We start from the raw sequence: 9,297 nt of genomic DNA on the forward strand, positions 1-9,297 counted from the left end.
CCTCTCTCAAACGACCGGCCTTTTACCCTGGCGTTTGCTGAACAGTGGCGGATCCAGGCGTAACCTCGTCGTATAAGGCAGCGGAATACGAGGTTCGCGACCTTGCACCAAGAAGGCGGGTGAAAATCCGGTTGAGTCAGCCACACAAGTGTTCACTGCCAACGCTACACATTCATGCACGTCTGCTTTGAATTCTATCAACAGCATTGCAATAGCGATTGTATTGTTTTCTGTGCTGCTATTTTAATTGGTTTTCTTCTCAGTGCGTCCCAATTATTGGTGTGGCTCTTGAGTAGAGGCGGCAGCAAGTGGCGCAGTATGTAGCGAGTTCGAATCCTATGGAGGAAACTCTTTTAGTGCATTTAGTGTTGGAGTAAGAGGGTACAGTGTATCCCCTAGTCGGGAGCTCCGGACTAGAACCTCTTACTTGTTTTATTTTTTATTTGTGGTCATTCTTGAATATATAGGTTTTTATTTACTATGTGAACTTTTTTATTATTTGTAATCACTATGAGATTAGTTGTGTTATTCACCACTATGTGAATTTTATATTTTGTGTACACAGTGTGGCTAGGACTAGAACGTGCTTCCTTTTTGCACTACTCTTGCACTGGTAGTCTACTAAGGGGTCAATCACTTGTAACACGTTAGACTCGCGAAAACTTTGAAAACCTTAGCCTTTATTTGCTTTTACACGAACGGACTTCTTATGATCCTTTTGTTTTTTTAATAGTTTTGCGGGTCCCTGTTGTTCGGTTGTTATAAGTTATAAAAAAAAACATTTATTTATTTATGAGCAGCACTATGTGCTTATAATGAGTAAATGTTACAAACTGAATTTTGTGTCTTTATTAATACCTAATGAATCCTCAGTCCAACGAGGAAACGTCGCTGTCGGCGTCGTCAGCTTGGTGTTGTTGCGTCTGTGGAAATGCACCAATTCCGCATTTCGCAGGGTTTCACATTTCCAACGAATGCGTTGACCTCGTAGGCACCTAAAGTTGCATACTCGACACCTTGCTTCAGCTTTTCCCAGCACGTTGACTGGCCACGTGCGGGAAGCTGATTACCCAAAGGTTGTTATATTGGACCACTTAAGTGTTAACTTTTATCATTCAAGGGGAGAGAATTTTGCGAAAAGTGTGAATCTCGTGTCAGTCGATCGGGTGGTAAACAAAAAACTTTGATTCAGGGTGGTAGTTGCAAAATCGTTGAAACACGATTTCCAAGTTCTTATGAAGAGTTTTGAAAATAAGTTGAAAGCCGATCGGACGCAAATTTAAACTTCGCCCCAAAAATATAAAACTCGCATTATCCAGAGGAGGCTCTACAAGTGAGATTACACCCTAAACTTTGCCCATTCATCATTTGACTTCCTTTATCACCCATCACACAAGGTAACTACAGTACAAATTTCACATTTCTATCTCTTAGGGTTGGGCTGTGTGTTGATCACAATCAGTCAGTCAACCCACTGGAAATAGGCAAAAAGGGTATAAGGGTTTTGTGCAAATAAATGTAAAAAGCAGAATGAACCATCGCCCACAATATCCAAGTCGATCTAACCATGTCCGTCTGTCTGTCCGTTCGTATGTTCGTCTGTCCGTATTTATGAACGCGTCGATCTCAGAGCATATAAGAGCTTTGCGTTCAATGCTAACAGGCGAAATTAAGGGGAATTCTTGCATGATTCTGACAGTGATATCATACCTCTGAGGTTTCTACTAATTGGAGGGCTTTCTCAGCTTTTCCGATTCTAGCCTTAGCGGGTCCTTTCGACCCAAACCTAAAATGCCTGTGTCTCTGCGCTCATCAGCTCATCAGGTCTGGCTTCCCTGTCACCTAAACGTGCCAAATGTGAAGACTCATAAAAGGAAGAAACGCCAAGCTACATCTGAGGAACAGTATATGTGAATCATCTGTGGTTCCAATCATAATGCGGCTTACCGGCGCTGCATTCCCTAAACGCAAACCTCTGGACTGCCCTTATAGGAGGTTAATTAAATGCTTAAGTGCTTGCGCCCCTGGATCTCTGCTCTCGCTTTCAGCCTCCTTAGACTGGCTTCTTATTTCCACCGGCGAGCTGCGGGGACAGCATCTGGCGCATCAGCGCAAGCGGTTGCGATTGATAAGTTTCTATTGAGTTTTGACCAGATGATAATGACGAAGATTGCCTCTGCCTTAGTGTTGTTGTTCCGCCATGGCTATTATGGATTAAACATAGCCATTTGGAACGTCAACGGCCTTATTGGCAAGTCTGTGGATGTGGAGCATCCCCATCCTCACCACTTCTACTCCACCTTTCTGCCATCGTGACTAATCCGTATCTTGAGGTAGTTTCTGTGTCAGTGGCCACAATCGCCTTGGCTGCTGTTAACTGCCCACCACATCGTCCCTGCTGTGCATATGGGGAATACTCTAGGCTCTTTGGTAGGTGCCGACATGATTTGCTGCTCTTGCTAGAGGGGAGACTGACTGTTTCCACATGGCTTGCCAACATTTACTTTAATAACTTCTTATTTTATACGTGATTGCAGATTCAACATGCTGCATTTATCCCTTCCCGTTCAACCGACCGAGGGACGCAGTCGTGTAACCGCGAAGCACAAAAACGAATACACACTAGGATTTTAGGCTAAGACTATTTACTTGCTAAATTATTTAGAATAGAACATTTAATTAAAAGAAGTAAAAAACACGTGCAGAATAATCGGTAATCTTGTAATCATCACAAAGGACTCGGAACGCTTCATGCAAGGCATAGTAAGTTGAAAATTTCTTTAAGATTGGCTAAGAAACACAAAACTTATGTGCGCACGTGTTAGCAGCAGCTAGCGCAAATTCCAAGAATTTCTGTATACATGTACACACACACTCATTCATGCGCGTCTGCTTTAAATTCTATCAACAGAATTGCAATTGCGATTGTATTGTTTTCGGTGCTGCTATTTAAATTAGTTTTTTTCTCATCAAAACTCAATTATTGTTGTGGCTCTTGTGTAGTGGCGGCGGCATGTGGCGCGGTTAGTTGCGAGTTCGAAATTTTAGCTGTAGGTCCATCGATATCGAAATCCTGATTTTTGAGCAAATGAGCTAGAGTCACCAAACTTGACATGTAGCTTCTAGAATAGTATATATATGTCAGATTACCATTATTTTCTCCATTCATTCCGTTAGCGCAGCGAGTTTCGGTCGCACTCGAGTTCTAACAACAACTAACTCGAGACGCACAATTCTTGTCCGCGTCTTCCACCGAACCACACTCGGCGACAGCGACAGAACGCTGTCGCCCCGCTAAAACGGTTCTTCTAAAACTACAAAATGCAACCAACCAATCACAGCTCAATTAGAAGCTGATGCAATATTTCCATAATGATGAAATTACTATTATTGTGAAATACACATACACACTCTCAAACGTACGCACCGACACGGCCCTCCTGACCATTACACGACCTCGTGTAGAGAAAACTACCATTTCAGATTATCTTTCTTAGTTTTATTATAAACAAAAGATTAACAAAACGGTTTTAACTTCTGAATTCATATAACTCATTATGTTATCAATTTCATAAAACAATATCATGTTTCATTAAACAATAATTTTACATTATTATTTTTTTTTTTCTTTTTAAGTAATTTTTTTAAAATGATTATTTATTCTTCTGTATTCAACATTAGAGGTCACTCAATCAAATGCCCCACACGCCATGATCGAAACAGACATTAGTATGTTTTGCACTTGTGCTTGCTTTATGATCTGAGTACCCTGCCATTTTCTTTGGCCCACAGTACTACATATTTTTCTCACCCTTACTGTTGTATTTCGCTTTCTTCAGTGACTTCAGCATTTTCAATATTTTCATTTTCACTTTCTTCAGTGACTTCAACATTTTCAATATTTTCATTTTCACTTTCTTCACCCTCTGCAATGGTGACCTCGACCTCATTATTATAATCATCACACTAATTCAGCTCCATTGGCACTTGCCCCTTTGGTATTTTTTTTAAATCTTCATGTGCATATTTGTACTTTCTTTTACTGGTTAATGACCTTAACATGTACCTGTCACCTTCTAGAACATTTATTATTTCAAAAGGTCCTTGGAATTTTGGACTCAACTTGGTTTGATGTCTTTCATCGTTTTTAAGTAAAACAAACTCTCCGACCTTGTGTCTAAGCACCTTTGCCTTGTTCAAATCGTACCTTGTCGTAAGCTGATGTAGCTAAAACATTTTTTTCTGCTTGTGCTCTTACGTTTGACAACTCAACATAATTTTCTACATTAGTAGGTGGAAGTAATCCTAATGGGCGTGCTACTTTTCCCAATAACATTTCAAGACGACTTGCTTTAGTTACTCGATTAGTTATACAGTTAATGGCTAACTGCACCTCTCCTAACACATACTGTCAAGACTAAGTTCCAGTTTCAACCGCCGTTAACATGTTTTTCAACGTGCTCATGGTTCGTTCCACTTGGCCGTTAGCTCGACTAGCACCGGTGGCAATCAAATGCATGTTTATTTTCTGATCTGAACAGAATTGGCTAAACTTGGCACCCGTAAAACACCGTCCTTGATCAGCTATTATTCTGTTTGGTACTCCAAATAACGATACAGCGGATTGAACAGCATTTATGCAGCTTTCACTATCTAATTTAAGGGTGTGACTAAGGTAAACATATTTGGTAAATGCATCCACTTGAACGATTACATACTCTTTCTGATCACTTTTGCCACTTAATTTACCTGTTATGTCAATATGAATAGTGTGCCAAGGAATATTAACTTTCGGAATTGGGTGCAATTCTGCTTGAATTTTCCCTGCGGTTGATTTGGACATTTTACACGTAATACAGTTGTCCACAAATTTTCTAACATATTTTGACATATGTTTGAACCAGTAAAAGTCGTAAACTTTATCTAACGTCTTTTCATAACCTAAATGCATTATCGACTCGTGAACTTGGTTTATGACAGACCATCTGAAAGCACGTGGCACTACTGCTAAACAACGTGTTCTACCGTTTCTCTGTATTTTTCGGTAAAGAACTTCTGCCCTAAGTTCATAGGTTTTTGCAATATCTTCAGCAATAGAAAAATCTTTTAATTTTCGGACAATTTCGGCTATCTCAGAATCTTGACGCTGTTCCGCAATAAGCCAGTTGCTTGAGATCTCTGCCAAGTTAACTCTCTTTTCTTCAGTTACCTTTGCAACAGAAGTAGATTTTTCTAAAATGGGGTTTCTTGATAAAAAATCGACATGAGCCATTCTTTTGCCCTCTCTATATTGAATGTCGAATGTAAATGACTGCAAATAAGCCCACCAACGCTGTGCTCTGGGAGTCAGATCTTGTTTATTTCTTTTAGTGAATTGCAATCAGTAAAGACAACAAAGTTTCTACCCAATAAATAATGTCTAAAATGTTTAATAGCGTTTACAACAGCTAAAGTTTCCAACTCGTATGAGTGGTATCTTGATTCTGCAGGGGAAGTAGTTTTGCTATAGTATTCTACTACATTAGGTTCGCTGTTAATTTTGTGTAATAAAATTGCACCGTAGCCAATGCAACTTGCATCTGTATGCAATTCAATTTCATAATTTGGGTCAAAGATAACAAGGACTGGTATAGAGTATAGAAATGACGCTCTTCCGTATTTGCTCATGTTCTGTGTTCCAACAAATTTTTTTTTTTCTGAAGTTAAGAAATATAAGGGTTTCATCAACTGTGAAAATCCCTTAATAAACTGTCTGAAATACGATGCTAACCCAATAAATTGTCTTAGTGTTGTAACTGACTGTGGAGGTGGAAGAGCAGTTAATGCTTCAATTTTCCTTGGGTCAATGACATACGTGTTTGCTAGGTCTCATAAAGCCTGTATAACTAATCGTTGAAAGACAGAAGGTGCGTTTCGAAGTCCGAATGGCATAGATAAAAATTCGTACTGTCCATCTGGTGTCACAAACGCTGTATACTCAATAGAATCTTCATGTAAGGGAATCTGATAGTATCCGCTAGCCATATCCAAACATGTAAAATAATAAACTCCTTAAAGTCTATTTATTTGATCTTTTATAAGTGGCAACGGGTATCTGTCAGCCACAGTATTTGAGTTCAACTCTCTATAATCAACACAGAGCCTATCCGAACCATTTTTCTTTTTTACCAATAATATGGGGCTAGCATAAGGTGAGCAGCTGGGTCTAATTATGTTGCACTGCAGTAGTTCGTCAACTTTATTTCGAACTTATTCTCGTTCACATGGACTCAGTCGATATGGTCTCCTTTGAACAGTTTTTTTTGAATCAATTAGCCTAATTTTCATTTCACCAATTTTAACTTTAGTACATGGAATACCTGTTATAAAAGAATCTGAGTAGTTTGTCAACAGTGACTGCAACTTTATTTTATCTGTCCCCTCAAGTTCAGTATCAATGTCGGCTGACTCATAGCCGGTACATAAATTAACTATTTTAGTTCTTACAATCTTAAATTGATTTGATGAAACGACAATATCAAAACCCTGATTTAGTATTTCTCGGCCAATAACAATTTCACTTTGCATTTGATCGTCTGCTATTACATAAAACATAATTTCCATACAGTTATCATCAATTCTTACGTTACTTAATATTTGTACAGAACTACATATTCCACTGTTGCCTATGCCTTTTAGCATAACAATATTCGTAAATCGTTTACCAGAGAATTTTTAACTTAGCTTTTCTTTCATCAGTGAGCACTCCGCACCAGAATCGAAGGTTATTTCGAAAACTTGTCCTCTATGGTCCAGATGTCCCTTCGGTACTGCAACGCTGCACTGTTCCACTCGTTTTTCCCGGTTGAATGTTTTGTTCTTGTCAGCTTCCTTCCTTGTACACTAGGTGGATATGTGACCCAACTCTCCGCACTTGTATCAAGTTACACTTGAATTTTCTCGATGATGAACATCTTGCCTGCCATGTCGTTCCTTGCCATTTGAAAAGGGGTTTCGTTGCGTCCTGAGTCGACAATCAATCATTTTATGGCCCAGTTTGCCGCAAAAATGACATTCTATCGATGATTGTTTTTTCTTTTTGAATGAATGTCAGTTTGTTGCTCCATAGGTCCACCTTTTCTCTTAGCAAAAGTGAACGCTTTCAGTTCGGACTGCAACTCGCTTCTGGTTCGAACATTTGATGTGAAGCTTAAGCGCTGCAAGCGAGCCTCAAAACTTGCCAGCAACGCAAGAGTCACAGACACAGCGATTTCTTCTGTTTCCATTTGGCGCCATTTCGTCGATAGTTCTGTAACCATGCGGCTTGCGTGGACTGCAAGATTCTCGCCGTCAGTCGGTCGACTTGACAACATATTTAGAAACATGGCAGCTGGTGTTTCTATAGTGTTGAAACGCTGTATGAACAGATCTTTAAACTCGGTCCAGGTGATATCTGCGTAACACACGTGAGAAAGCCATTGTGAACTTAGTGCTGAACTTAGGGCCACGACCAGCGCACTGCCGTTCAATGAATTTTCTTGTAGAATAATTTCTACGGTAGTACACCACGATGAAGCGTTGGCGCCTGCGATGTCTGGGTTGAATTTCGGCAGTTGCACCGATTTGCTCTGCCCTGCGTCAGATGCCGTTGTTTGTAAAGCCCGCACAAGTTCAATTAGATTTTTATTCTGCAATTCCATGATGGTACGCCATAGTCCATCTAATGTTGTAGGTGAAGGGCCAGATCCCACTTCTGATGTCAGATTACCATTATTTTCTCCATTCATTTCGTTAGCGCAGCGAGTTTCGGTCGCACTCGAGTTCTAACAACAACTAACTCGAGACGCACAATTCTTGTGCGCGTCTTCCACCGAACCACACTCGGCGACAGCGACAGAACGCTGTCGCCCCGCTAAAACGGTTATTTTAAAATTCAAAATGCAACCAACCAATCACAGTTCAATTAGAAGCTGATGCAATATTTCCATAATGATGAAATTACTATTATTGTGAAATACCCGAAAACACACATACACACCCGAAAACACACAAACGTACGCACCAACATATATATAGTAAGTATCTTTCATTTTATACCTATCGCTACCACCCCGCTACCACCACAAAGCTACAAATCAAGTTAATTATCCCACTTGTATTGCCCATCAATTTAAGCCACAGTTTATATGCAATTGACTTTTTGAGAATACACAAATATTCTATATACTATTCTACAAAAAGATGTACTGTCGAAAATTTCATTAAGATCGGTTAAGAAACACAAAAGTTATGTGCGCACGAGTTACCGGCAGCTAGCGCAAATTCCAAGAATTTCTGTATACATATATTCACACACATTCATGCGCGTCTGCTTTGAACTCTATCAGCAGCATTGCAATTGCGAATGTATTGTTTTCGGTGCTTCCATTTTAATTGGTTTTTTTCTCATAAAAACTCAATTATTGGAGTGGGTCTTGAGTAGAGGCGGCGGCAAGTGGTACGGCTAGTTGCGAGTAATTTTTATTTTATTTTAATTTTTCTTTATTACTACTAAAGCAATCGGGCGCGAGTTGCATTTGGTGTTGGAAGAAGAGGGTTCAGGGTATCCCCTAGTCGGGAGGTCCCGACTAGAACCTCTTACTAGTTTTGTAATAACATAGGGTATAATGAAAAAATATAAAAATGAGAGTTTCTTAAAAACTGGCTAGAGGATTTTCTCGATGAAAACAGCAAAATTATTGATAATTCGCGGTCTATATGTTAAACTACAGTGCGTTTGGCGCCATAATAGGAGAAACTAATAAATATACGTAGAAATGTGTCGAAATATTGACACTATTTTATTGAATAAAATTGTTAAGTCAATATTACCAGCTAGTTTTGTTTGCAATAACATAGGGTATAATGAGAAAAACTGAAAATAAGAACTTCTCAAAAACTGTACCGTTGATTTTAATGAAATAAAAAGCAAACTGATTGATACATCGAGCTCTATATGCACAACTACCGTGCATTTAGGGCCATAATCGGAGAAATTAATATACGTATATAGGTAGAAATATTACCATCATTTTAATGTATGAAAAAGTTAAATAAATATTGACAGCTAGATTTTTTGCGATGCCGTGCTGACATGCACCCAACCAGCGGCAATGCCAATAGATTCACCATGCCAGTGAGTGCTGACAAGAGCAATCCATCCACAATGAGTATCAAGGGGTCGTCTCAAACTAATGATGTAGGTCAATCACAGGCGAAAAAAAATCGACAAGCGCAAAATCTTAGATAGCAGGTCCTCACCTGCCACGCGGCGAAAAC

This window comes from Drosophila montana, unplaced genomic scaffold (genome assembly GCF_035044405.1).
Source record: "Drosophila montana isolate Dmon_TW-CO22-7 unplaced genomic scaffold, ASM3504440v1 contig_2222_1, whole genome shotgun sequence".
Taxonomy (NCBI): Eukaryota; Metazoa; Arthropoda; class Insecta; order Diptera; family Drosophilidae; genus Drosophila; species Drosophila montana.